Below are 6000 nucleotides of genomic sequence, written 5' to 3'. Positions count from 1 at the left end.
TTTTTGGCTGGACAATAAAAGCTGCTTTCCCAGTTTCGCACTCGCAGCATGAGCCTACCTCTGTAGTGTAGATACACGGCAGAGAATATTGTAGATGAGAAGAGGAACAAACAGTCTGCCAAAAATGCAGATTTCTCTCTGCTATAGCCTTTTTTTGCAGTTTTTAAAGTTGGAGTACATTGAAGAAGCATTGTCACAAAGCACATGCATTTATGGCGACCAACACACACATTGGATGGTGTCCGGTGAAATTAGTCCTCTGCACACGACCCAACCAGGCTTGTTCTTCCTCTGGGGGGGTGCAGCCAGGAGCCGTGGGCAGCATACAACGACACGTCCAGGTTACAGATGTCCATCGCTGGTCGAACGATGTGCATGTTTTTGGTGGGGGTCGTTACATGGAGGAAACCCTATGTGAGCACAGGGAGAAGATGCAAACTCCACACAGAAAGGACCTTAATTGGGAGATAACCCACCGGAGCACAGTACCAACAGCGCCCCAGGCGGGAATTTAACCCAGGAGGCAACAGTGCAGTGCATTGTGCCACCGTACCCACTGGGGCCCTGTGTTACCACTAATATTGTGTGGCTCTCCCCCTTGCTGCCAAAACAGCTATGACCCGTGGAGGCATGGACTCTGCAAGACCTCTGAAGGTGTCCTGTGGTATCTGGCACCAAGACGTCGGCAGCAGGTCTTTTAAGTCCTGGAAGTTGCCAGGTTGGGGCCCCCATGGATCGGGCTTGTTGTTCCAGCACATCCCACAGATGCTCCATCGGATCAGTCCCTAATCATCCACATGATGTAGAAGAACACGTCATTCATCAGACCGGGCAACCTTCTGCCATTGCTCCAGGGTCCAGTTCTGATGTTCACCTGTCCATTGTAGGTGCTTTCAGGGGTGGACAGGGGTGAGCATGGGCACTCTGACCGGTCCCATACGCAGCAAGCTGCCATGCACTGTGTTCTACAGTCTTCTTTCTATCATAGCAGCATTAACTTTTTCAGCAACTGAGCCCATTGGCGCCCATGAGCCAGTCGCCGGTTGTCCTTCCTTGGACCACCCGCTTATTTGTTTTGGAGATGCTCTGACCCAGTCATCAAGCCATCCCAATTTGGCCCTTGTCAAAGTCGGACACATCCTTAAGCTTGCCCATTTTTCCTGCTTCCATCAATTCAAGAACTGACTGTTCACATGCTGCCTAATATATCCCACCTCTTTGACAGGCGCCATTGGAACGATTGAGCAGTGTTATTCACTTCATCTGTCAACTGGTTTTAATATTGTGGCTAATCAGTGTAATATAATTTGTTTTAACTTGGTGTGTTTGTGCACATTTAGCGTTTATTACAATTTTTGATTTAAACAGTTTTATTTATTTCACAGGAAGCCTACATTGTTCATCTCTAAGTTGCTATTTGTAATTTGTCTCTTAATCCCCTTTCCCACTCGTGCTGAAAGTCGTAAATCTACTAGCAATGTTCTGTATTGGCATCATGTGGGAACAGGAGCCTATGTTGATTTTCCGTAAAAGTAGTTCCATAATTTCCCTCCCCCTTTCGACTAGGGCTGTAGGAACTAAATTCTAATTGAATTTTAATATTAAAAAGGATCACTTTTCGAGTGCTGAAATTGCCATTCGATTGTGTATTTTTAAAATATATAAATAATTGATTATAAATGTTTTGGCTAATATTAACAAATCAATTCACATGTGATGAGCAATTTAGTTCAATATAAGTTCATCCAGTTTGTTGCATAGTGAACGCACATTAGAGGGAAGTAATGGTGTGCAAAGTCCATGTCGGCAGAGACGCACGAGCGCGTTTCACTGCGTGTACAAGGGAGAGTGCGTCTTTGACCGAAATTTCCAGTAATTCCACTGATGTGGCGATGAAAGTGAAATACAACCCTACCATCATCCTCTCGGACACTAGAATGTCCTCTAGTGCAGAAGTTCCCAACCAGCGGCTTCCCGCTCTGTGCTGGGCCGCGGGGCATTTTCCACCGGGCCGTGATAACGCCTAGTGTTTTTTTTAGGGGCGATCTGCACCGCAGCGGAGCAGCAGCAGGAAACGCAGTAATTCAAATACATCTAGACTTTTTCATTGCTTTGTTTGGAGAAAAGATCGCTCTGATTGGAGATGCAGAACCGTGCGTAACGCCCTGGGGAAATTTCCATTGCCAGACTCAAACAACCTGTCTGAGTGGCCAGGAAATGCAAGATCGCTCTGTCAGCTGGTTAACAATTGCAATTAATCTTCTTGAAATCACTTTCCAGCGGTTTACAGCAAGGGCTATTAGATGTTGGTTTACCTGATCTATAGCTGTGTTTGTTTCTGCTTTCTGTGATAGTTTGCGCCCGATATCCATGTTTAAGATTTGTTCAGCAGATTTCGCATGCACTCTCAAGTGGGCTGAAAGGTTTTTCCAGTTATTGAACGTATTCCCACTAAGCTGTGTGCTTTTTTCTGGGTTTCCAAATAGGTGGCAACAAAAGCACATAAGTCCTTTTTTTCACTGTACACGAGCCAGAACCTGCTTATCTTTTCTCCATTCTTCATCTGAAAGACAATAGATTGGCGCAAAAAAAAAACTTTCTTAACCACAACTTTATGAAGCATTTTATGGGGCCCTTGAGAGCTTGGCGCCTAAGGAAATTTCCAACCTTTGCCTAATAATAAAGTCCACCAGGATCAGCTGTTACTAAAGAGGATTTGGCGATGGGCAGGACGATGGCGATGAGGAAGGTGATCATACAGACGTCATTGTTGGAGTCAGAAGTTTGAGGCATTTGCTCTTTCCACTGTGCCACCGATTTGTGGGTGACAAGAGCAATGAAACCTTACCTGGATCCCCGGATAAGCAGAGAGTTCAGCAAAGTAATGAAAAAGCCGGCTGGGGAGATATGGTTTCCCATTTGAATAATGTAGTTAATATTATTATTTAGAATTTTATTATTATTTCTGTATATTTATAATTGTTTTGCATTTTATATTTAATCATTTATGATAGGCTGTTGGTCCTATAGTCACCTGACTGTGTGTGTGTGTGTGTGTGTGTGTGTGTGTGTGTGTGTGTGAGAGAGAGTTGGGGAAGCAACATTCATCTATAAGCTCTATACCATTGTATCATATTTGTATATCTTAAATATCTGATTATTTCTGTTTTGTTTTTTTTGCAATTTGTATATATTTGACATTTTAATACATTTTTTTGTTATTATTTTTATTCTCCTTTTTTCAGACCGTTAAGCTTTTTTTTATGCTTATGGTCTGTGCTGAACTGCGCCAAACCTCACCAGAAGAAATTCCTCTTATATGTAAATGTCCCTGCAGAAATAAACTGATTCAGATTCAGATCCTGGTTCTGATACATGTCAGCCGCTGCATGTCCTCCCTTCTCACATTAACTGTTGTTTTATTCAATTAAACTGTATTTTTCTACTAACTGTATTGCTGCTTGTGTGATTTGGATCTTAAAGAACCTGTTGTTTGGGAGCACAACCACAACCGCAGCTTTGGTGACATTACTTTTACTTATTTTTTTAAAGATGCTGTCGTGTAAAAGTTACAGAATGTGCTCAGCGCAACACATTGTTTTGGCGATTGAAATAGTGGTTTGGGCGTAGCTTTCTCGCTCAATGCCACTCCCAAGAGATAAGTCAGTCTGGTAGACAGTACTATTCCAGCAAACAAATTGTTGGAATATTCTTCTAAGAACACACTCCATGACTAGATACTATAAAAGGCTGTGTCTTTGTATTTAGCCAGCCTTGTCCTCTGCAGAGACAAACTCAGATCTTTTTATAATAAATTGTTCTTAAGACGTCTCTATTGGCCCCCCCATAATGTTCTTACATTTTGTTAACATTTTCCTATATGTGTGTTCCATGGGAGTCGACTATCAACACATTCCAAGGAATCTGACAACTTTCAACCTTTATAATTCCTTGTCATACAATTTCAACTTTATTTCCTCTCCAATCTTTTTTCTTGTCAAGGCAATGTTTTTTTTATCCAGTGAAAATGTAAAAGCCCCGTCAAAAGACAACGCTCCACCCCGTCAATTGCTTCTTTTAGTTTCCCATCTTCAGCAAACAATCATCCCCCCATGTCGTGCTCCAAATGTGCGTATGCGTCATCTTTCATGATTCAAAATTAAAGTGGATTGTCCACGTTTACAAGTTTGAGGGGGAAGGAGTTTTCTCCCGAGTGATAAACTCCTTCCCCCTCTAACTTGTAAACTTCTTTCCATCACAAAACCTGATCCACCTAAATATCCTTCCTCTAATCCTCATTTTCTTAATTGTAATGAACAGTCCTTCCTTCCACATGAAGTTGTTTTCCACACCAAAGAACACGGCAACCACTACCTCCTTATTTATTTGTGCTTCTCTGACCCCAAACACAGTACTGTACTGGTTCCATTGTACCCCAACCTTTTCTAGAACTACTTACATGACGTGATATGAGAGTTCCTTTTTCGATAAAGTATGTTAGTCGCTCTGTGATCATTCTTTCTTTTATTTTTCCCAGATGTGACGCCAGAGCTGGTGGCCTATAATTTGTGGCTTTGGTTGGATCTTTTCTGCTTTCCTGGTTTTCCTAACCCCCCTGTTCACCTCTTCCTCCTCAGAGCTCCCGCCATGTTCAATAGTATTTTGCGATCGCTTACTCCCTTCCACCCTAATCCAATTATTTGTATCCATATTTTCCTCTTTATTCTCTCCATGACAACTTCCTATATTCGGTTCAGTCAGTTATGGGTTTAGAGCCATCTACCACAACAGCTTGGTGTAGGATATAGAGAAGAGAGTGTCTGAGAAAGTGTCCCTGTTAGGCACAGTAATTATTTTGTTTAGACAAAACAAACAAACTGAGAACAATAAAATAGTCGAAATTTAAATTATAAACACAGTTTTTTTATTTATTTGGAGGAACGGGTCAAGGGGACACACATTGGAGCACAGTTCGTGTGCACCCCATGGCTGGTGCGCCGATGGGATGGGCCCCGAGGGGCCACTAGGCCTCAGTTGCGCCATCTGTACTTACGCCAATGTGCGTTCTTAAGAGTGAGGTTTGGTCTTGGGACGGGGGCGGGGGGATGCCCAACAACAAAGGGAATAGGGAACGTGAAGTTTTGAGAGTTGCGATGCGTTGCTATGGACTCTGGTCGCTATTTTTGAAGGGATGGCTTCCATTCAATTGCAAAGGGAAAATGTACAAATTGTACAGAGATGGAGAAAGGAAGGGAGAAAAAAAAAGGGTGGGGGTTTCACACAAGATGGTTGCAAAGTTTTTTGTGGCAGTTTTTTCTCCTTTAAGACTTCCAAGCATCTTTTATCTCAAACATACCGACCGACGTTCACAGCAGATGGGAGCGATCCCCCAACGATGGCAACTTGCTCCAGCGATATGACGCCAGCTTCACATTCCCTATTATAACGAGTGGCGTGACTCTCATCAAACACACCGCTGTAAAGCTTAGAAGTGTACAACAGTTGATAATATATAACATTATACAACAGGCGTTATAAAAACACATGAAGAGGAAATGTCAGGAAATATGGAGTACAGAGATTAAGGGGTGATATTTGTTTCAAATTAATCCAACAGTTAGGAAACTGGAATGCATCTATTACTTAGTTGTCGACACTAGAATAGAGAGTGGGACATGTTTAAAAACTATTTACATGAATAAGTAGAATTTAACATCAGTCATATTTTAAATCTACCTGCAGGTACAGGAGAGAAAAGACATAAGATCATTGTGGAATTTGTCAAAGCAACAAGTTTGATGAGAGTTTGAGGTTTAAAACTGCAGTTCACACTCCAGACCAGTTGGTGTCGGTAATACACCATGAAGTTGTTGATCAACCACCATTAAAAGAAAGAAGAAGAAGAAGAAGAAGAAGAAACAATGGCCGAGCAGCTCCCTCCTTTCACTGTTTGTGTACAAGAGCGAATCGTTGCTGCGGTTGAAGAGGTTTTATTTGTCT

Source organism: Zeus faber (assembly GCF_960531495.2).
Source record: "Zeus faber genome assembly, chromosome: 12".
Lineage (NCBI taxonomy): Eukaryota > Metazoa > Chordata > Actinopteri > Zeiformes > Zeidae > Zeus > Zeus faber.
This window is presented reverse-complemented; position numbering follows the sequence as displayed.